General features: G+C 40.6%; 1 protein-coding gene across 4 annotated transcripts in view; it reads left to right on the plus strand.

The window, feature by feature from the left end:
• Nucleotides 1–23,572, plus strand: part of LOC141798023 (dedicator of cytokinesis protein 3-like) — a 272,445-nt gene that overhangs the window by 166,450 nt on the left and 82,423 nt on the right. Inside the window, exon 1 of one of the 4 annotated variants that reach the window (XM_074679815.1) lies at nt 10,216–10,485. The exons of the other annotated variants lie outside the window; for them this stretch is intronic. The gene's annotated coding sequence lies outside the window, so the exon portion shown is untranslated. Of the gene's footprint in view, nt 1–10,215; nt 10,486–23,572 lie in introns of those variants that run through there. 4 annotated transcript variants of the gene reach the window in all.

Below are 23,572 nucleotides of genomic sequence, written 5' to 3' on the forward strand. Positions count from 1 at the left end.
GCTGTATTGCAATGAACCAGAAGTGAGAAAAATGTAAAAAAGACTTTTGTTCAATGTATCATGTCAATTGGTCCCATGTAAATGTTTAGGTTTGAATACAATAAATTAGTCAACTAAGTTAAACCTGCAAATATTGTTTTCATCCAACTTAATATATTTTTATGAAACCAGTTGACATCATACATTGAAAGTTACATTTAAAGTTGCAGATCAGCATCTGGACCTGTAGAAGTTCCAAAATACAGTAAATAAAGAAGAGATTAATTTGAACTTAAAGGTTGTGTATTGTGCTTTTTTTTCTGTCCCTCTGGTGCCCCCGTAGTAGCCTCACATGATTTACAGCTCAAATCCCAGTTTGTCTCGTCCTGGTGTTTTATTAAACCCTTATTGTAGCCTGTTTCTGAAACACTTAATTTTAGTTACTGTCTCTTTAAGGCTCATACTCCACAAACCCTCTTCTCTATGATTGGCCAAACCTCTGGAAGCCTGTTCAGAGGAAGTTATGCGCAGACCTTGGTGTTTGAGACCCAAATGTGTCATGACCCAATCAGGAGCTGACTTGTATGTGATGATCTCATCATTTCAGTAAGTCTTGTGAGGATTTTGTGCTGTTTTTAAGATGAACCTTTTTTGGCAGTTTACAAACAGATTGAGGGTTATTATAATGACAATATGTAAGAAAATCTGCAGGTTTAGTATGACCATCCAGCTTGGTTACTTTATATCCATGTTTAATTTATTTAAAGAGTTATGCCCACATCTTAATGTGTGTGTGTGTGTGTGTGTGTGTGTGTGTGTGTGTGTGTGTGTGTGTGTGTGTGTGTGTGTGTGTGTGTGTGTGTGTGTGTGTGTGTGTGTGTGTGTGTGTGTGCGTGTGTGTTTGTGTTTTGTAGTTAAATTCAGCATTGAAAGACACTTTTAGATGAGACAGATCTTAAAAAAAGAGGTGGTGCGATGGTTAAACCATCTGCTTTAACCCGCATGTAAAGCTCCTTCTTCACATAATCTTGTGTAATCCCAAACTTGTTGAAATCTTAATCTCTCCTCTTTTCTCTAATGTTTCTCTGCATCTTCCTCCTGTCTTCACAGAACGTAATGTTTTCCATCTACAAACAGTCTCTTGCTTGTATTCAAACTTCGCTGTACCCACAAGGTACAGGCACAAAGAGCTGCGACAGGTGTTCTGTTGCCATACTACCAGACGTCACTTTGGTGTGTCATAGAAATGCATCAATACTCTAATGTGCAAATCCTGAAAAAGGGGATATGAACAGACTGTGTGGTAGATGAAGAGGTGTAGTAAGGGATGACAGACTTAAACATTCACAACACTGTTCTTATTGAGCGTGGCATGTGTGGTTTTATCATTATAATCGTTAAAAGGACAAGTGAAGGATAGATAACAGAACAAAGACAAAGATGCTGATGTAACGCAGTTATAAACACACCAAACGTGTACTTTAAACGGTTATACTGCAGAGCTCGATAAGACAAATGAGTCACTAAAACGCAAAGGACTGTTGGTGTATGATGAGGATGTTTTCTTGAGATAACGAGAAGCCATTCACGCTTACAAAGCTTTCCGTAATGACTTAATTAAAATTATTTATTGCTTTTAGCTGACGTAAACCCCAGAGAACATGACTAACAGGAAAGAGCGCAGTTTGTCATCTGTGAAGTCTGAGTAAGAGACAGACAAGAGACTGGACTCTGAAACAAATCTATTAGATGTGATAAAAACAGAAATAGAAACTCATGGGGGATGATGCAAAGGCAGAGAGTGATGACAGAGCTGAAAAGGATTTATTACTGAAAGAGCAATAACACAAGGCTAACAAAGTAATGTGCAGGAGACGATAAAACCAGGAGAGTGGTCCAGTTCAGGCACACAAATCAAAGTGTCAGGCAGAAAATTAAGAGTTGGACGACAGGCGAGGAAAAGGGAGCAGAGAAAACGGGGACTGTGAAAGGCTGAACTGTTCAGTTCATGTTTAGGAGACACACTGCAGAATAACACAGCGATTTAACACACTGCAAGGTGAGGTTAGTCAGGCACAGGTGAGACTAATTGAACAAAGGTTACAGTAATCAGGGTGAGGGATAACAAGGGTGTGAAGTGAAGTGTGAAATGAGGAGGAAGTAACTCAAAGAACAACAAGATGACGACTGGACAATAAGACGAGTGAAACAGATACAACCTTAAATACCAAGTCTGACATCAATCATCTAAACATCTCACCTGACTGGGCATAACGAATCACCAAGAGTTAATGAACAGGATCTCAAACACCCTGAAAGAAGAGCTTAATACCATTTTGGTTATCTGGAGAGGAAGCTAGGTCCTATACACTGGTGCAGCTAATGTTTCAGCACAACATGTAGAAAGACATTTTCTGTTGTGTGGCAGTATTTGACTCAGAGGAAACTTAGAAGAGTTCAAAGAAGCAAAAATCTCCTCAGAAGTGTTATCCTGGGCACACAGCAAGACAGATCAGTCCACGGCCCCACTTTTTAACAGCTTCTCTCCCTTATTAAGACATGACCATGCATTACACAAAATGTGTTTAACATCAAGCAAATAGACCTCAATGCAGATGCTACACATCTGCATTAAAATTGCACATTTCCATCATCTACGTTGTTTTGTGCTGATTTGGGTAAGGACTTTATTTCTTCTTTAGCCCTGTTTCCACAAAGCAGTATGGTTTATATCAGTACAGTTTGGTACAAGTTGGCTCGGTTAAGCTTAGTCCTGTTTGCGTTTCCGCAGCCAACTGTGCCCCCTTGTGGTAGACGGTGTGTAAGCTGGATAGCATCAGTAACACAATAGTGTGACACCAAAGCAGCGCGACACAGTTTACCCCGTTAATAAATCCGTCTAAGAAGAAAAATACAAAACAGTAAACAAAGAGCAACGATGGCAGACATCCAGCATTTTGTCCGTTTTGTGATTGGCATGTGGCTCTCTGATACAAAGTGCAACCAAGTTTTGTTTTAGAGAAGTCTGTGTGCCACAAGTAGAAATACAGCTGCTGTCGCACGGTAAGTGACGATCCTTTCGACCAATCAACAGTCTGCAGTGTTGTACTTCCACCTTCCGAGATCAGATCGGTTTAGTCTGGCACCCCTTTGGAAGGGTCCCAAAAAATGGGACAGCTCATCTTGTTTATTTGGGGATCTGTCCCAGGATTAGTCAATGGAACCACCGTAAAATACGTGCTCGGAGGAAATGGGGCTTTATATACTTGTGAATCTCGAGAGGTTATATATGGATTTACTCCCACTAACAAAAGCAACATACAGCCTGCTCATGGAAAAGATGATTCACACATGGCGATGTGTGCACATGGATGAACTTACAGAGTGCAGACACATCAAAGTGCCAAGTTTTTCGTAAATGGATGTTCTGTGGCACTGAAGCCTCCAGAAGTGACGAATGCAGCAGAGCAGAAACAGAGAGAGGGTGAGGGAAACTCACTGACTCTCCTGAGAAAAAATGTGTGTGTGTGTGTGTGTGTGTGTGTGTGTGTGTGTGTGTGTGTGTGTGTGTGTGTGTGTGTGTGTGTGTGTGTGTTTGTGTGTGTGTGTGTGTGTGTGTGAGTGAGTGTTGAAGCACAGGCTTTTGATGTGGTCACATCTTTATCATTCACTGTTCCTTTGTGATCACTCACATGCTCTCACCCTTTCCTCAGTGGACCATGTGCAAGTGCTTTGAGCAGAGCCACAGGAGATACATGTCTGAGTGTGTAGCTGTGTGAGAAAGGAACTGTATTTAAAATGTACAGAGTCAAAAGCAAGAGAAGTAAATAGTCAAAGGAAAAAGCTATAGACTAAAAAATTTGAAAAGAAAAATAAAAAAAACCTTAATGCTTTACGGTTGTTTTATCATTTCAACTTAATCCAACAATCCCAGGTTATCTGTTGTGACCTGATTTCACTAATACAGACAAAGAAGATCATGGTTTGTTAGAACAGCAATGCGCATCCTGCCTGCTTTTGCTCTCTGTAGAATCTGTACTATATAGACACCTGCTGATACCTGATTGGTCAATACTTGGATTACAGATTCTACATATCGGTGTAGAACCTGTCAATAGAGATCATATAAAGATGTAGTTTATCTGTTTCATCCTTCCATCACCCACTTTGTATTTTCTTATCCCCTGATTTCCCCCCGTCTCTCACATGCTGATGTAAAAAAGAGATAAAACTTAATGTGTGTGTCTGCTTGTGTGTGTGGGAGGGATAAACGTGTGGACAGGAAGGATGGAGGGGGAGGGAGTGTTGACAAGTGAACAATGATGGAGGACGTGAAGATGAGGACGAACGCAGAGGGAGACGATTCTTTGCTGTGAAGTGTACGGACAAGTGTTTGTGTGTGTGTGTGTGTGTGTGTGGCTGGTTTGAGAGACAGAAAGGATGGCGGGGGATTGACAGTCAGTGGGTGGAGGTTGTCTTCGTCCAGCTCCTCCAGCTTCACAGTGATGTGAGGATGTGACATTTTTCTGTGGCTGTAAAGATGTAAAGAAGAATGTGAATTCAAATGGATGCACTGTTTGAAGTTTATTTGCATTTTATAGCTGAGATGCACAGGATGGATCTATGATTTAAAGTTGACAATCCTCTCAATAAGTTTGCCTTTTGTTTTGGGGAGTCCAGGGACCCTGTTGATGTTTAATGCAGAATATTTATTCCAATGGAGTGTATCTTACTGAAAAAGTGTTTTCATTTCCAATACAAAAAAGATAAGACCTTAGGTAACCTATGTTATCAACAGAAACTATTAACAGTGTCAATGTCTGACCTAAGTTTGTGAAAAGTGAGAGAAACAAAGAAACTCTTGATCAATTTCTTCTTCAGAGTGAAAAACCACCACAGAGAAACCACCACATTAAGACAGTTTTGAATCTCAGGGGAAAAAAAATCAACTGAACATGGAGACATGATTACACATAACGTGTTTGCTCATTGCAGGGAAGCAGCAGAGCATGACACAAATCACTGTTACATTGTGTTCACTCTGCTGCACAGATACACAGACATACCATTTACACGCATAAACCTCCAGAACCTGTGTGCTGAAGTATACATGCAGATGCATGCAGAGGGATGAACTGCTTGGTAGCAGAAAGTCTTCTGCTACAAAAAAATGCTTATATGTATGCACCAAAATGCTTGGCGTTAGCTTCATGTTTGAATGTCAACAGACAAAACTTTAAACCCTATTTGACTCTGACATTTCCTGCCTGCTCCTTTGTCTTGTAAAATTGCCGCCTGAGTTACCAATGTGAGATGAAGCTAAAATTATTTGGTGAAAATCACCCTGAGTAAGTGAGAGGTGGGGCTGAGGTTTGTTGTGTGCAACTGGTGTAAATCCAGAGGAGCGACACACACCAGGGTGAATCAAAACATCGGAAGTTAAAGAGGTATAATTATTTTTGACATATAAGCAGCTTAGAGGTCTCAGTATTTGTCCATGTGAACGTATCGTCAATAAGAGTGTCAGCACAGTGTAGGTATCGATTGCATCATTTGCCATTATTTTGTGAGTGTTTGCATGTAGCAAAGATTTGTTTATTTTATTGTTTGCTTGTAATTTAAGTGATAGTGGACAGAGGTGTAAAGCAGTGAACTTAAAGACTTTGATTTACCACCATATGATTGCATGTATTTAACTGTTATTTAACCAGGTTGGTCCCATTGAGATTAAAAACCTCTTTTTCAGAGGAGACCTGGCCAAGACAGGCAGCAGCAGAAACAAAAAGTTACAGACAGGAAGCACAAAAAAGACATAGGACAGACATTAAAACACAAGATTATTTATTAAAACCAAGTTCTAGGAAACAACTGCTCAAACAACCCAGCTAAAACACTGTCAGCTTATAAAATCAGCCTCCGTGTCCTTCATTTTAGACCTAAAAACATTTAAGGACAACAACTTCTTGAGCTTTAAGTCATTCTGCAACTTGTTCCAAGCTGAGGGTGCAGAGTAACCTGACACGCTATACGGATAGTTTCATATATCCGCCACGGAAATATTTCACTAGTCTATCTGGGTAGCAGCTGTTTGGATTTGTTTTCAGAGGCGGGACCTTCAAAAAAAATCAGCAGCTGGTGATTGGACGGCCGTTCTGATTGACACACTCACCACAGACCAATCCGCATCAAGCCACGGTATGACGTAGCTTATGTTTGCCGCTGCTGAGAAACAATAGACGAACAACTACAGAAACGCGAGAAACAGCTGTGATAATGGCGTTAGACGACCGCTGCCGTTTTTGTTAAGTCAACTTAAGAATCAAAGGAACACTGCCAAGTACGAAAGTCTGCTGACATCACATCTTCTCGTCACTTACGCTGCTCCCACTGCTCCCGCCTCTCTTCCCTGATTGGGCCGGTCAGAATTTAGCTGAGTGAAATCGTTGGTCATTGGAGCCTGACAAGATGGATCTTCAGGATTTTAGAAACTGAATCAGGCAGGTCCATCTGCTCTGCAAGGTTGGGTACAGAGTACCCAAAGGCCCTTTTCCCAATTTCAGTCCAAGCGCTCGTGACAGAGAGTGTGATGAGGTCTTGAGAATGCAGAGAGTACTGTCCACTACTTTTCTGCATGATAAAAACACATGAATAGTGGGGCAGTGGACCAAGAACTGCCTCATAGATAAAAGTGTACCAATGAGTGAGCCTCAGGTCGTCAAAGCAGGCCATCCAACCTGAGAGTGCAACTCACAATGTTGAGTCAGAGGTTTACAGCATTAATCTGTGTGATCCTTGGTTCATGTGAGAAGTTGATCACAGATGAAACAGTGATTAGCTTTGATTAAGTTGAAAAGGTTTCTGATTCAGTCTTCCTTCAGGACACAGACCGTGTCAGTGTGTGTATTTACAGTAAACGTCAGTGATCTATCTGATCCTTGTCTCTCCTCCAGGCCCGCTCTGTCATTTCCTCTATTCTTTGATTGACAGCTCTGTGTAGTAAAGCTAACAGCACCGCGGTGAGACGCCACCTCTGGTTGTGGCCTTTGACACACATCTCTCTGTGTCTGTGTCTCTATGTCTCTGTGTCAGGGATGAATGAGGGGGAGGGAGACAGTGGATCAGAGCTGTGTGCAGCAGTGTCACTACTGAAGCCTTTGTGCTCTTGAAGCAGATCAGTGTTAACCAGACTCACCAGGTAGAAACAAACAAGTGAGGGAGGATTTAAAGTGATCCTAACAGGTTGAGCGGAGAGGCTCAGTACTTCTCCTGCCAGTTGCTTTGCATAGCAGCCAGGCATGCTAACAATAAACCATGCATCACAGCAGACCACCATCTTTAAATATGTGCATATCTGGAGTTAGTCATTCTGATCTGAGAGTATCTTTGCTGCCTCTCTTCATGTCTCCTCCTTGCTCCAAGATGATTCACTTAACATGAACTTAATTGGTAAATCTAAGCTTATGGAAAGGAGGTGGCTTCACTAGATACCTATCTCTAAGTTAAAGTCAGCTTGTGAATTTATCAAAATGAATAACACTACACTTGGAGTTTTTAGGCCCATCATCTATGAGGCGGAAGTAGACAGGGCATTACCTCTTTGCAGACAGCCACAGGGTGCCCACCTGTCAGTCACGTCACTCGTGCTTTTACTTGGGCAAAACTTACAAGTTTGATAACTTCAAAAATAACGAGTTTTTAAAAAATTCACCCTTGTACAGTATGTGCTGATAAAGTAAAGAGCTATACAGACCCAAACTGTCTTTGAACCAGGTTGTAATCATGTTTTTGCTGCAAGGATCTGCCTTTTCTAAGGGGTTTGTATGTGGTGTCTGGTGTTTCTTCAGCCAGACTCAAGAACTCAAAATGTAAAGACAAGGATGAAAGCAGAAGAAGAAGTTCTTCGAGGCTTTTTGAAGAGTGTGTTGGCGCTCCTCCATATAGGCTTCGAATTTTGAGACTGGAGGTTGCCTATGAGAGCGACAATAGGTCTAGTCTCCTCCAGTACAAGTGTTGACTTGATTACATATTTCTGCACATGATCCTGTTCATTTTTCAACTACAAAAAGGCAAGACTACACTTAATATTGATGTAGAAAATACATTTTGATTCAAAAAGGATTCATTTATTTATGCAGTTGAGAAATACAGCCCCTTAGATTCCACCTGTGGTAAAATCACCACAGCTTTGCATACTAGTTAAGTAGAGCTGGAGAACTTTTTGTACTTGACAAACCAATCAGAAAGATATTTCTGTTTTGCCACTGGGTAACAAGGCTGCTTTGATATGGAAATCCTAACACTGTCAATTTAAAAGGCTGTGTTTGGGGTGATCTGAAAGGACTGATTTCCTTGTCTGTTGAATAGAACATTAATTTACATCTGATGAAACAGTCTAAAGGTGAGAAAACACCCAGAAAACTGACAATTTGAGCACAATTTATTCAACCCACTGAAACAAGGGCTTAGAGTCTTCAGGTTCACTGCAAAAACTGAAATTGAAGCAAATATTTATTTCTTGTTTTTAGTTAAAAAATATCTTATTAGACTTTTTATGAGCCACTTTCACTTGAGAGGAAAAAAAATCTTATTTTTATAGAATGTCAATAGATAATTGACACCTGAATTGCTTGTGAAGAGTCAAAAATCTGCCAATGGGTTAAGAAAAATTTGACAAAAAAAGAACAATGTCTCAGTTGAAGAACCAATAAGTACATTGGTCCTACCCAAGTGGGATTTTTTTTCTAGACTTGATGATTGAATGTGGCACATATTAAGTCTGATAAGGTTAGTATTATGGCCGTTGAAGCATAAAGGTTTGCTCAAATTTTATTTTTTGCTGAGTAAATATTGTGAAATTCATTTACAGTTTGTTGCTAACATTAGCAGAGCTAGCTCCAACAGCCTTCTGCCCTTTTTGCAAGTTGATGTCCTCATGCCTGTTCTAGTTTATTGTGTCTCTGTTGAGTGTTTATTGGTCTGTTTAACAAGACACAGCTTACATTCAACTTTAGCTCAACTTACTATATCAACATACTGACAGCCAACGCAACACCACCAGATGGTATATGCCATCTGTGCTTGTTTACATCCAGGTAGTAGAGCTCCATCATATTTTGGTAGGAGCCATTAACTAGAGCTACAGTTTGGCTTTCATGTTTTCATGTCTACAATAAAAAAATATATAAATCAGTGTTTCCCTTATCATTGTATAGGGTGGGCGGGCAGCCCCCCTGAAAGTTGAGTTAATTTTATTTTCCATATAAAGACTAAAAGACCAAATACACTTATGATATTCATCTAATTTACATGACGGGTCATTCTTACATTGTCGCGTTCTCCTCGCACTGTTTCGTGCACGGTGAAGTTCCGCCGCAGCGCGTTCACACAAACACAAACACGTGCCACATTTACACACACGGACCAGCACGCTCCATATAGTGGGCAGAGAGCTGGGAAACACTACAAGACACATTTCCCAGTGCCTTCCCTTTTCTGTGAAGACTCAGCACTTGTTTTTCCTGTGCCCAACCCCCCTCGCCAACAACGTCATACCCCCCAAGGCTGTTAACCTAGGGTAAACTGTAAATAATTTAATTTGATTGACGTGTAATTCTGCTACTGGAGTGAGAATGAAAATGTTATACTATTTAGTTGTCAAAATTTGCAACTTGCAATTTGAAAATATCTCTATCCTATAGTGCATAACTACAAATATTTTAGGATTTAAAGACATGTAGCTGCAAAATGTCTTGTTTACCTGCTTAAACTCAATTAGTTGAAGAACTGGGAGCAGTCAGTCCAGTTTTAGGAGGCTGACACCTTCCTGCTCTGACCGGTCAACCCAGGCGAGGTGAAATAAGGTGTTGTTTCTTTGCCCAGAGAGGATTTTAAAAAATGACGTACAGTGAGGTTTTTTTTTTCTATCTTAACACCCATCACTTCTGTCTGCTCATGGTCTGCTCTCCTTTCTATCTGAACGCACACTCAGACATCACACGTTTGATTTCAAGGCTCTCTGTGGGCATCAGCCTCAGGTTACCAGCCCTGCTGTCAGACTTCTTTATCATCAAGCCTGCTGTATATCACTATCCTTGGAGTACACACACCTCACTGTATCTCCCCTCTGCTCTGTGCACACACTCTCTAACATCACAAAAAAGTAGAGTGGAGCTCGCTGCTGCAGACTGGCCCGTGGGTGGCTGAAAGAGAGGGAGGGAGACAGAGGGAGGAGGAGGAGAGAGGAGAGATGAAGAAAGATAAGAAAGATGGAGATTGAGGGAGCAGGTCAGAGGATGGGAGGGAGGAAGGATGAGGTGTAGATAAAGCAAAGAGAGAAAGAGACGGGAAGAGAGGGAGAGCAGCTACAGTTGGCTGTGACAGGCTGTGATTTTCTTATCGTCTGCTGGTTTGGTCGCTTTTTAGCTGCTTTCCAGAGCTAGCATCAAAGGGAGAAAAAAGGAGCACAGAAAACAGAGAAACAAGCGGATTTATCATTCTGTAACACCTGTAAGTACCTAAAACCATTTCTTCACTCAGGAATACAGTAAGTCAGTGTGTGTGTGTGTGTGTGTGTGTGTGTGTGTGTGTGTGTGTGTGTGTGTCAGTGGAGATGTGTGTGTCAGAGATTTCTGTAATTTAGACTGAGGGAGTTTAAAACAGAAAGTTAAAATGTGTCTCTGTCCTTTCTTGTGTATTTCAGCAGCATGTTAGCGTCCCTGTCTGCTCAGCATCTATAGACTTCAGTAAGTGCACTGTCATATATTAGCCACAGTGACTCACCCGTCGTTGCCAAGGAGACGAGGCCATTGTCAGCGTACAGTAGCTGTCGTTGCATCAGTGCAAAGTGAAATAAAAGCTCCTGGTGTTTGTTTTGAGATGACTGATATGACTAAAGTTTGTGATGCAGATGATGAAGTCTGCTTTAAATCAGTCATCAGGCCTGAACCTGCCTCAGACCTGCGCTCATACCAGAGGACATTATCAGTATGTTGAGGTGTAACTGATGAGGATGTGAAGCTTCTGTAACAGGTGGTTTGTCATACTGTGCTCTGCTGTCTCTGCGGAAACTTTATTCACTGAGAGTCAAAAGCTTTGGGGGCATCAGTGTTCAAAATACATGTTGCCAAAATTACAAATTTGTTGTTTAATGATGTATCATAAAAATGGTAATTCTTGTTCATTCACATTCACAGTAAAATTTGTAAAACATTGCCTTTTGAATTGACTGCACCACACAGACTGAAATGCGAAAGCTTATCATTTTGAAGAACTTCAAATGAGATGTAATTTGATGCCTTTATTTTGAAGTAGCGTGCAATGAAAGCTGCCTCTCATGTTGCACTTGAAATTACTTTAACTGTAGCCCATAATGTTTGGGTAGAAATATTTGGAAATATGCACAGACAAAAGCTCTGCAACAACAAAAATATTCATCTACTCAAAAGTTCATTTCTGGGTGCATATGCATCATGAAACCGTACAAATATATCAGCAGTTAGTACGCAAACACTGAACAACATACTAACCAATCAGATTCGACTCTTCAGTGGTCATGTATGTTTTTTTCCTCTGTGAGTGGAGCACACAGCATCATCACTGCACTAACGTCAGAAGTCCATCTGTCCTCCCATGGTCAAATTTCTGTCCCTGAGGTTGGTGTGAATCAGACTGTGGATGTGTTTAGGGATCCCATCATACAGGGCAGGTAGGGACGTGTCTGTGTGGGAACAGGGGCTCACGCTGCATCTGCACCAAACGCACAAAGAATGTTCAGTGTTTACTCTGTTAATGTAGTCGCTGTTGCTTCACATGTCATCATGCATCTTTGCTCTGTTGCCAACTTTTCAGGCAACTTACAAAATCAGTTTTTTTTTTTATTTTGAGGATTTTTTTGAGGATTTTCCTAAATCTGTTTTGCATTTTACAATCCTTGGTCCTTCTATAAATGTGAGAAACATTCACAACGGTGACACCATTTCCACCCTCTAGTCAGCTTGTTGCAGTTCATCTGCTGCTCCTTTGTTGTAATAGCAGAATGCAGTGTACCTGTGATGGACTGTATAGGCTTGATAAAAAAGGAAAGAAAGCTGCCTTTATCAGTTTTAGTAAAAAAAAAAAAAAATATATATATATATATATATATATATATATATATATATATATATATATATATATATATATATATATTATCAGAAAAAATAAATATAAAATATTTCCATCATCAGACATGAATGTATTGTACCACTTTATGTCTTCTGTTCTTGACGTTAACCTCCTTTTTTCATGTGCCAGCATATTTGAACAAACCTGAGCAAATGCTGAAAAGCCGCATTATTTTCAGGCTGAGTTTTTTTCTGTCTCTAAAGGCATGTCTCAATGCTGATGTGGTAAAAATTAGATTAAAAAAAAAGAGAGTAGGACACATTTGAAGGCCTTGAGGTTAATTTTTGAACAGTTGGCCATCCTGCCAGTTTGTTTTTATCCTTGGATGTATCATCCCAACTTTGGTCCTGCACAATGCATGACGCTGACATACCAACTTCTTAAAATATTTTTAAGCACCAAAGTGTTTGCCTGATGATGACATCACCGCCAGTCTCTGTGAGAGTCTGATCTTTTTTCCAAACTGACCCTTTTAGTGGGAAGTGTGTCCTTCCAAAATTTTATTCCTGCACTGTTCGACTGTTGATGAAAGTTGCCCTTCCAAAAGGTGTGTTCATGCTGTGTGTCATCTCTCAATAGCATGTCGTTTCTCCTTTAATTAATGATATGAAGGGAGGCATCCTTCCAAAATTTGAGAAGCTGGATGGTTGGATCAAATTGGAAGTGAAGGGGCACCATGAATATTTTTCTAGCTCTTAAAAGTCCCATGTTCTGCTCCTTTTCTGCAGTTTAATATGGATCATTGATGTCTTCATGAAATGATAGTAACATGTTTTGGTCCAAAAAGCCAATAAATCAAGTACAGCAGCATTGTTGCTGGGCTCTCATAGCCCCTCTGTTCAGAGCGCTCTGATTTAGTGGGCGTGACCTTCATATGTAAATGAGCCACCGCTGATACCGCCCCATTCTTCCATGTCACTGAGAGCAGCACCACGAGCTCCGAATGCACAATGTTAAGAAAACAGCGAAGCTCGTTTACCGTAACGTTACAGGCTAAAACAACAGGCTAACCACAGCTAAAGTTAGCATCCTAAAGCTAACACAGAGACAGGGGGGACACTGAGGAAAAGCTCTTACATCTGCTCCACAGCACACAGCATTTAAAATGCTCACATTTCCAGGATTGTTGGCAGATGGTTGGTAATGTGCCTGGATTCAGGACCAGTCTATTCACTAGCCCTCTGTTGTACTGTCCAAAGTTGGAAAGGCAGTCGGCCGTAAAGTGACTAGCACACACATGCACAGTTTTACTGAGTGTAGCTGGCACATTTCCCTCATAAATGAACTCTAGCCACTTACTCTTGTCTTCTTCCCAGATGGGAAGCTTGTGCATGGAACTATGTGGCTGTTTACAGCCAAAAACAAAGCAGTGATGGCTGCTGGAGTGGGCAGGGAGGAGGTTCGGGGTATCTGCTCTGGTGGAGCAATCAGGTCAGACTTGCTTCTGATTGGTCAAAAAAGGGAATCGCTGACGTCAGCAAATCCCCCAAATCCAAACAGCTCGTTTTAGGTCAGGATTTTACATTCACAAGCACTACTAAGTGCAGGTTTTGTCATTAAATATCACATTTTGTGGGCTGGGAGGAAAGCCAAAGACCCATAAATTTCACTAAAAGACTTAAAAAAGTGATTTTTGCACAATATGGGACCCTTTAAGATTTGAATGAGTATATTCCAGCCACAGGGACGATAAAGAGGCACCTTGGGAGGATGAATCTAACTGCAGAAGTATAGATTTAACTCGTATCATGGTAGTTATGACTCAGCCTCACGTATACGATCTGAACATATCTTAAAGGAGCATTATCCATGTACTAAATAAGGCTTGGCTAACAACTCAGATGCATCAGCTGTGGGAGCCTGCACCAGACGGCTCCACTGATTCACTTCAAAGCATCCATTAACAGATCTCATGTAGCCTTATAAAAAGAGTCTTATAAAAGCAGCTCTGGTCTGCTGCTCTCTCTGCCTCCCATGAAAGCTGCTTTCTAACACGCCTTCAATCATCTCTCTAACTGTAATTGACTTGAGTCAGAGGCTTGGTCAGTGGACAGAGTGAAAAAACAGGCAGAGAGAAATGCACCACAGGGTCAGGGGTCAGATTTGATCCTTGGCCATTGCTTCCAGGATTATGACTCCTGCACAAGGGGCGAAGGTTTTCTCGCTGGGCACAACCAGCTCCCAGGAATGAGTTTTATTGATCTGAAGTGTTCCCCGCTGAACTGATCAGATGTTTCTAATGATAAGAGAGAAACTTTTGCTCTTCTTTCCACCCTTTTGACACGTCTTGTTTCTTGCTCTGCGCTGTGTTTGTGCATCTTGGTGTGTGTATCTTTAATATTACCGCAGAGGGTTAACTGAAGCTCAGGTCTGAATTTTTGAGTTTGCACCAAGCTCAGGACTCACATATTGCTCCCTGCATGAAGCCTCATTCCTGACAGAAGCAGTTTCCTTCCAAAACTCAGAAAGGTTAAAGGAGACAGAAAAGCGCACATTACTCCTTATTCTACAGGAAGGGTGTTTTTTTTCTGTTGATGATGTTGAAAAGCAATCTTACCTCCAGCTCAGTGTCTTAAACTGCCAGAGTTCCTGCTGTTGTAGAAAAGAGCTCAGAGAAACCTCAGTTCAGATTTTCAAAAACTTGACAGGAAAACATAAAAATTACTTCAAATTCAGTATCAACAGTGAATCAAGTAATCCAGCCAACTGAGCCAAGGCACTAATGTCAAACCCCTTGAAGGGCAGGTACTGTGCGTTTTTTAGTCTTTATTCTATCCTTCTGTTCCCTCTGGTACCTTTGTAGTAACTTTACATCATGTACAGTGTAATAAACCCTTTTTTTCTCACTCTATTGATAACCTTTATTTCGGCCTCAGTATGAAATGCTTCGTTTCGACTGCTGTCTCTTTAAGACTCCCTGCTCCACCCCCCACCTCCAGCCCCTTCCCTCTGATTGGCCAGCTCTCTAGAGGTAGACATCACAACACTCTTTTCAGTAAAGAGATACTACAAGATTTTTATTAGAAACCCAACTTAAAGAAGAAAAGAACAAAATTAGCAAAGATGGTATATAAAAATTTGTGCATAGGGGTTGCCAAAATACACACAATCCAAAACAAAGTTTAGAGTTTATTTCTGTAATGTTGTTAGACACTGAGAACTACGACTTTTCAAGTTGATTAGTGAAGATTTCATACTTTAGTGAATGAAGCGGAAAACAATGTGCTACTTCACTTAATTAGGATATATTAATAGCTAGAGTAGAAAAGAATAGAATGCACTTTGTTAATCCCTGAAGAGACATCCAGGAGTCAAAGTGGCTAACAAAGTGGATGGTGCAAAAATGTCCATTACAAGACGACAGCTTGGCCATTGTTTTCCTGTTAGCTTCCACCTCCAGGACTGAGATGGCCTCCCTTACTAGTTTTTTAAGTCTCACTCTCCTGTATCTTGTCTGCTCACAACAGGTGAAATCCTTCAAAGAGATGTTAGCTCCTTGAGCCATGTCTGTGGATAGCATGGTTCTATTTTGCCTGCATTTCCTTTGGGTTAGCATAGCTAGCTTGCCTTCTTATTGGAGGCAGATCTTGCATCTCCCATAATGATGGATGGAAGGACAGGTCGATGTCATCTTTGCTTGGCTCACACTGCACTTCTAGCAGTCGTCAACATCTCCTTCTCTGCAGCTTGCAGGGGACATTGGTCATAGCACAGGTTAGCACTGAGATGCTGTGAGCTGCTAACAGTTGATCACGTTTGTAACTAATACAATCATGGTTACACGTAGGATCTCTGGACAAACACAGGAACCAAACGAAGCGAAAGCATCACTGTAAGCATAACCAGTTTGGTGTCAATGGCCAATAAATAAGCCATAAAAAGTAACGGCAAGCTCAAAACAACTACCAAAAAAAAAAAAAAAAAAACACGGAAGTTGCCTATGTTAAGTTTGAGTTGAGTTTTGAACAATTATTTTGTGTCTCTAACAAGAAATGTTTACAAACGATAAACCAGAATACCAAAGATCAATTACTTTTCAGGGACATCTTAAACAAGGGTCACCAATTTAATCTTTATGTCATATATTTCTTCCAAGGTGTTCCAAGTGTGTTCTGCTGTCTTCAAAACTCAAAAATGGGAAAAAAAAAAAAAAAAAAAGGACACAAAAAATATCCAGATTAATAGACACTTTCTACATAGAGATCATGTTTTGTTTTGTTTCTGTTTTTTTTCTGAGAAAGCAGGAGTGGTGTGTTACATTAACAGCCAAGAAGAGGCGATCAGAAAGGGATTCAGACTCTCTCTGTTTGTGCTCCCTGATGATCTGCCTCAGTGCTTCTGTTTGCAGTATCACAGCATCCGGTTTGACGGGTGTGAAAATGAAGCTGGACGTTTGCTAATGGATCAGAGGTGTTGTCAGGGTCCCCTCTGATTCAGGCGCTTCCAGGCAGACTCACACCCGGTTGAAGGGAGGTGTCAAACTGTCTAAGGGTAATCAGGTACAAAATACAGATTACCTGATATAAATCTGCAGTCCAGCCTGTCAGAGTGAGTAATGATGCAGGATCATTGGTGCAGCAGCAGTGTGCATGTGTAGAGGTAACATATGCTTCACCAAGTGGTTCAAGACATGACAGCAAGCATCTGTCTGTGAAAAAAAAGACTGCAGCTGTACCTGAATTCATCCACACACTCACAATGTGGGAACTGTATAGAATATTTGAAGTTGAGTGTTTGTTTGTTTTTTCGTTCTCTCTTGTTGTTGATGTGTGTTTTCCTGTAATTACAGAGCTGCAATCCAACTCCACTTTGAGCCTCCAACAAGCTTTCTGAAGCAGCTCACACACTACTTTTTTGTTTAGGATGATGTTTTTGTAAATTATACCTGGTTATTGTGAATGTGGTGTCAATGGGCGGAAGTGGCATGTAATGTAAAAGTGCTTTGAGTGGTTAAAAGAGTGGAGACAATACTAAAAACATAATTTTACAATTCAACAATGTAGCAGTGTACATGAACAGTCCAAGAATTCATTAAGTGACCACATTAGGAAACTTTCTGTAGCTTGCTGCTTGGTTCACACTGGCTTTAGGGAAAAATTGTGTAAATTTTTATTACTCAGCTGGCTCAATCAAAACGATCAAAAGGTTTCGAGTAGAACACTGGACACTTCTCACCCTCAGTAGCCTACGTAGAAGAAAGGGTGTGAACGGATCAAACAATTGATGAGAATCGGAGTTAATGAATAGCAGAGAGATGGCTGTGAAATACACTTCCAGTAAGTGCAACACAGTGGCGTTTGATTTGAGATAGCACTACCCTGTGAGGTTTTGTGCTCATCTCTTCTAAATACATAGTGTACTTGGTGTACTTCATGTAAGTATCTGGTTTTAGACTCAGCAAGAGTCTCAATCACCTGTGATGGGAGGACTCCACATGACATGGAGTACTACATGATAGATTTGATCATTTTACAGAAAAAAGGGGAAAATACTTCCTTGTATGTGCTATGAAGGAGTTGGATGTAGAAGACTTTAAGCGTGGCTCAAAGAGCAGACATTTACAAAGAAATGGAGGCAGACTAGAAAGAACCCCTGTGTAGGCACTGCAAGAAAAATGTGTATTTGTCCTATTTATTTATATATTTTTAAATAGATAAATATTTGCTTTTACAGAAAATTTCCAGTTTTTAAGTTCTATGAATTAAATTTACAGACTAAAGAAATAATTATTTCATATCAAAGAAGTCAAATCAAAGTGCAGGGATTAATTGAACAAATCCAGCACGTTGTCTTTTTTAGGAGAGTTAGTTTGTTTGTCTGTGAACAACATAACTCAAAAAGTAACAAATGGATCTTGATGAAATTTTCAGGAAATGTTCAAATTGGGTTAAGGAAGATGTGATTACATTTTGGAAGTGATCTAGATAACTGCCTGGATCCAGGACTGTTTTAACAGATTCTTTATCATTGTGAGATAGGGCAGTTTTTACCATATGTGTATAGAACTCCACCATAAATGGTCGGATTGCTTTGCAAAACAAAACAAAACAAGGTCACCATAATTTCTGACAGATGTTAAAGTACGATCCAGATCCCGCCAATATTCTGAATAATAAGATCTGTAATATGAAATATATACTGGGTCATCTTAATTTTCAACACTGTCAGGCAACAAATTATTGTACAAACCTGTAACTAACACCAAGTTGTAGCAGACAGTCTGCTGAAAGGGAGTATAACATTAAAGTAGGACTTAAGTGTTGCGTGACAATCACAATATGCTTGGCAGAGGTCTGTGCTCTCTGAGTGCTTTTGTAGTTCTTCTATTAATTAGATATGGTAATAAAGTATTGCATGATTCTTTAATATGTTGATTATTGCAGTATAAAGATATTATTGTTATCAAAGGCCAAGTGTTGCATATCTGAGTCAACCAAAAGTTCCCTCCTCTATCATCCAGCTCTGCAGGGTGTTTCTGATAAACTCACTTCCTCTGCCTGCTCGGCACCAGATCAGAGGCAGACGAAAACAAGGCCAAAGCATTATTCAAAGATACATACTGTAGTATATTTTAATGAGACTGCAGCTTTTATAAATATTTAATGTTATAAATGTGCAAATCCAATATTTGAGCCTCATCAGTAACACAACCAGACACTTCACTCCCCAGAGAAACAAAATGAAAGTTGGAATCCGGCCTTCTGCTTTTCTCATTTGTCAGGTGTGAAAATGGAGCAGGATGCTGCTAATGGAAAAGAGGTGTCGCAAATGTCCTGTTAGCTATTAGAGCTGTCAGCCTGAATAAATCTCATTTATTCAAATGCTCAGCTATGACAGTCTGTTACCCCCCTAGAGACCCACCTCTGGTCCCTGACCCACAGCTTGGGGAACCCTCTGGTAGGAAATGTGGAGCTGTTTATTAATAGAAGAGAGGTGATGGTGTTCCTTTTCTAGTTTATGTGCTGTCTCGAAGATTAAGATCGTCATTTTATGCCTCTCTCTTTCTGTGAAAAGCAAAAGGCCTGCACAGCAGTAAAGAGGAAAGCAAATGTTTGATTTAGTTAACTGCAGTGAGCAGAGCTCCACAGTCGTTTTCCTGCTCCTGATGCTTTGTGTTACTCTTTTACTAATATCAGGACACCGTCAGAACGAGCTCCAATGAAACAGAACGGCTTCTACAAGCAGCATCATTATCGAAGATTTGCTCGGCTGCTTTTTATTGTGCTGAGGTGGTAAAGATGTGTTAAACGGTGTTGGTGTGTGTTTGTGTGTGTGTGTGTGTGTGTTTGCTCCCGCTGGATGTGAAGGTGTGATTACTCACTCCAGCTGAGGGAAGAGGCAGGGAAGGCGGTGAGGGAAGGAGGATGAGGTAGGAGGAGGACTGTGTGCTTAAAGGGTCCACCCAAAGGAGGTTTTAACTCTGAAAAGGAAGGAGCAAAAAGACAAACTTACTTACAAGTATTACTCGAACCAACAGAAAGTTCAGTTGAAGTATGACTCGATTGCGTTGGTAGCTGAGTTTTGTATCTTTTGTTGTGGAGCAACCTTGAAGTCCCCCAATTGGGGAACCTTAGGGTTTAAGAGGTTACAGTAAAATGTCTTTTTCAAGGGTGTAAAGGAAGTTTTACGTCATGTAGAGTGCTTTAGGATAAATGGGAGAGATTGATTATTTCTGTCGCGTTTAAGAGGAATCACAACAGTATCATAGGAGAAAGTTGAGGTTTTAAGGAGTGCAACCTTAAGCAGAGTTATTATGAGATCTCTTAAAGTATTCCAGAGAGCAAGAAAGGAGGTCAACCAAAGAACAGGTCCAGATTTAGTGATGGCCATCTTCAAGCCATACTGAGGGCTTTAACTGCCACCTCTCTCAGGCCTCCTTTTCACGACGTTTCATCCAAAAACACTAAAACACAGTGAAAATGCAGTATAAAAACATCTGCATTTACACAAAAATGGCGAGGGACTGAAAACGCTGTAATAAGCATGCCAGGCCTGTAGTCGGCGCTATAACTGTCTTGTCCAGAAGCCGCCTACCAAAGTAGAGTAGAGCCGATCATCTGGTGTATTGGCGAATACTAAGTGCAGAAATGTAGCAACAGATGCTCATCTTGTTGAATGACAGTCAACAGATTCAGCAGCACAAGCACAACCTGGTAGTTTCTGACGATCGTAAAAACAGTATTGCTGTCCTGTTGTTTGCCCATGCGCGAAGCGGACTGTGACGTCAACGTTTCCACTGAAAACACTGGCATGCTGTTTACACGGCAACCTTGTTGACTGTGTTTTACAAAATTACCACTATGGAGGCGGTTTTGAAAGTTTGCATTTTAGGTCGGCTAAAACACTGTTTCCATGTAAATGCGAGGCCGAAACGCAATACCTCTTCGTTTCACCTTAAAACCATTGTTGTGTAGGAGTTAACAAGTGATCTTGTTAAGTAATAGTCTCGTATATTGTATATTATATATGCACATGTGCGTGTGTGTGTGTATATGTGTGTGTACATGCTTATTCATAATCCACTCTTCAGAGTGAGATTATGAGCGCCAAAATTGGTTATTTCCAAATGCTGCTTGTCTGAGTTGAGCCAGATTTTCCTGGGAGAACATAAATCCCTTCACGACATGTAAAAATACAAAAAATACCATCCACAGGTGTCACTGCAATCAATGCCGAACTGTTAGTCCTCACAGAGCCTTTTAAAGGACCCAGCCTACCAAAAACTTAACTTCTTGATTGGTGTTTTGTCAGTTCAGGCTGTACTGACATTGTTCAGTCTGGATTTTCTGTTTGCATGTCTTACTGCTCCTGTCCTCATCTTTTCTTTACTGAATGCTGCTCCTGTTGCCTATGACTACTAAGTCTTCAGAGAGGTAACTAACATCATGTTGCTGTATCTATTGCTTAACAGATCTTTTGCACTTTCAAGGACCAGTTTGGGTTTTTACATCATGAACTACACTTTTGTGTTGAAACCAGATATTATCATTTGAAAGTATCATACCAAACTGTTTGAGAGTCCGCCATCTGATCTGAATCTGTGGATATATTGAGCTACGAAGGAATGCATCCTTTATGGCCAGGAAAAAGGAGGAAATCCAGGTTCATCGGCTGCGTTAGCAGTCGGCTCCAGCATTTGATGCAATGCTGCGACACAATCTGTGTTAAATGTCAAATGAAACAGCCCTTGAACTGGGACAGCACAGCTTATGTCTCTTTCCAGTAGGGTAGCTGGTTAAAAAATGCACAGTTAAAGTAAGATAAAGGACTATGACCTAAAATAAATTTTACCTGAAGTCTTTGCAGCCCTTTGGCAGCTTCACCTGCTTGGTATTCCAGTCTTGAATACCTGAGACTAATTCTGTTAACAGCTCCTGAACTCCTGTCCTTTCCTTTGTTTTCCTGTGGCTCTAAATGTCTTTCTTCTTCTTTTGAGGTGAACTTAAGGTGATTATGGTCTTTACTGTTTCCTCCAGCAGCTCCTGTGGCAGTCGGTGTGCAGCTTTTGTGGAGCAGGTCTCTGTAAATGTGTTTGTGGACCTTGCTCAGGGGACGGCTGCTCTCTCTTACTGCAGCTGTAAATAACAACAGTGAGCAGTTTGTGTGTCCTGTTCCTCGGTGATGTGTCTGCAGGGTTCAGCTCTGTAAACCACTGGGGGCTTTATTGCTGACTCTTGTGCTGCTGCCTTAAATTAAAGGTTCACCCTCAGGAGCAGAGTTGATTCTGCCAAACTACAGCTTATAGGGTTTCTGTTCTCCAAACAGACCTCTATGAGCTTGGCACAGAGAGTCAAACGTTATGGACTGGTCTTTTGTTTCAGGATGAAACAAACTGCACCACAAAGTGGCCTGAAACCAGAAGAGGTGTGTATAATGATCTGGGCTGCTTATGTTCCTGAGCATACTACCCGTGTCCAGTTAATGCAAAAGGTAACACAATAAAGTTTCTCATCGTTCAAAAGCTCTTGCTCCTAACATTTGTGGTGACTGGTAGAAAACTTTGCTACCTGAGTAATCAGTCTGATTTATTGGTTATAACAGATTTATCTTCAGGTAAAAGTTGTTAATGTAACTGGTTTGCTGTCAGGTAGATTGGGTAGTGGGTTTGTTGGTTCGTCCTGGGCTTAGTCAGTGGGTAAGTGGTTGATTGGTGGCTCGGTAAATGGGTTAAAAGGTTGTTGGGTTGTTTAGTTTATTGGTTGATGTAGAGGATGAAAAAGATGTTCGGTGAGTTGATTGGTTCGTAGAATAGACTTTTGGTTGGTGAATCAGTTGGATGATTAGTGACACAGTCAGTGGTTTGTTTGTTAGCTGATCTGTTAAGAAAAAATAAACATGTTTACAGCCCGGTTTGGAAAGATTTTGGTTGGAAAATCTTGTTTTCCTATTAGCACACACTGTATGGGGCTTATTTTTTTTTAACGCATTATTTTTAAAGTTACTAAACTTATGAGTTTTGCTCGGAAGGGCATGACTGACTTGACTGACTGATGGCACAGAGCACCTGTCTGCAAGAAGTTTAAGGTCCATCTCGTCACATCTGAAGTCCTACAATTTGAGTTGAGCCTTTTTAGAATTACACCGTCTGACAGACTTCAAAATGCCGTATTAGAAACGAGTGAGTGATGTCATAGAGACCATGTACTTTTATTTTGGTTCATTCCTGGGCTCATTGGTGGCTTGGACATTGGTCACTTGCTCAGTTGCTCATGGTTGGTACCATGGTTGGTTTGTTTGGCCTCTGTTCTGTTGAACAGAGTTGCGTATCTCAGTGTAGACTTGCACTCATTCAAATCAGGATGAGTTTGCTGCTTGGATTGAAGGATCAGCTGACAAAAGATGGACAATGTAACCTTGATGTTTCATTTTTTAGATTCTCACTACATTGAAATCAACTTGATGTCATTGATTGTTTAGTTATTAATCTATTTCAGAAAGTGGTTTGTAAAGGCAATTGAATGATCATTCTTCACTCTTTAGCATGCATATGTGTTTTATAGAAGTTTTCATGTATGAAGTCCCTGTTGAGTTTGATCATGCTGTAACCTCTCATCCAAAGGTTAGCTTATGCCTCCTTAATCCCAAAATAAAAACCATCTTTAGACACGGTTACCCAATCAAGCTGTGGTATATAAAGGTAGATCAAATCTATCACTCCATTCAGAAAATATTGTCTTTGGTATTTTGTTACAGGTGCTTCTCTTTTTATATTCATCTGATTAATCTCTCCATTTATTTTGATGCAAAGAGATGTAAAATATGTATAATTGATATTGACATCAAAGTTCACTCTCCTCTCAGATGATGTGTAAAAGCTTGTTCTCTGGTAGATGTTGCTGCATCACTAATGCTCTCGTGCTCGTGCAGAATCTTAATCTGGACTCTCTCAGAGTGTGTATCAAAGAGCATTAGCTTGTGTGTCCACTGGGCT

The sequence above is a fragment of the Halichoeres trimaculatus genome, unplaced genomic scaffold, assembly GCF_033239565.1.
Source record: "Halichoeres trimaculatus isolate MK-OKI-2021-1 unplaced genomic scaffold, fHalTri1.1 fHalTri1_scaffold_1, whole genome shotgun sequence".
Classification (NCBI taxonomy): domain Eukaryota; kingdom Metazoa; phylum Chordata; class Actinopteri; order Labriformes; family Labridae; genus Halichoeres; species Halichoeres trimaculatus.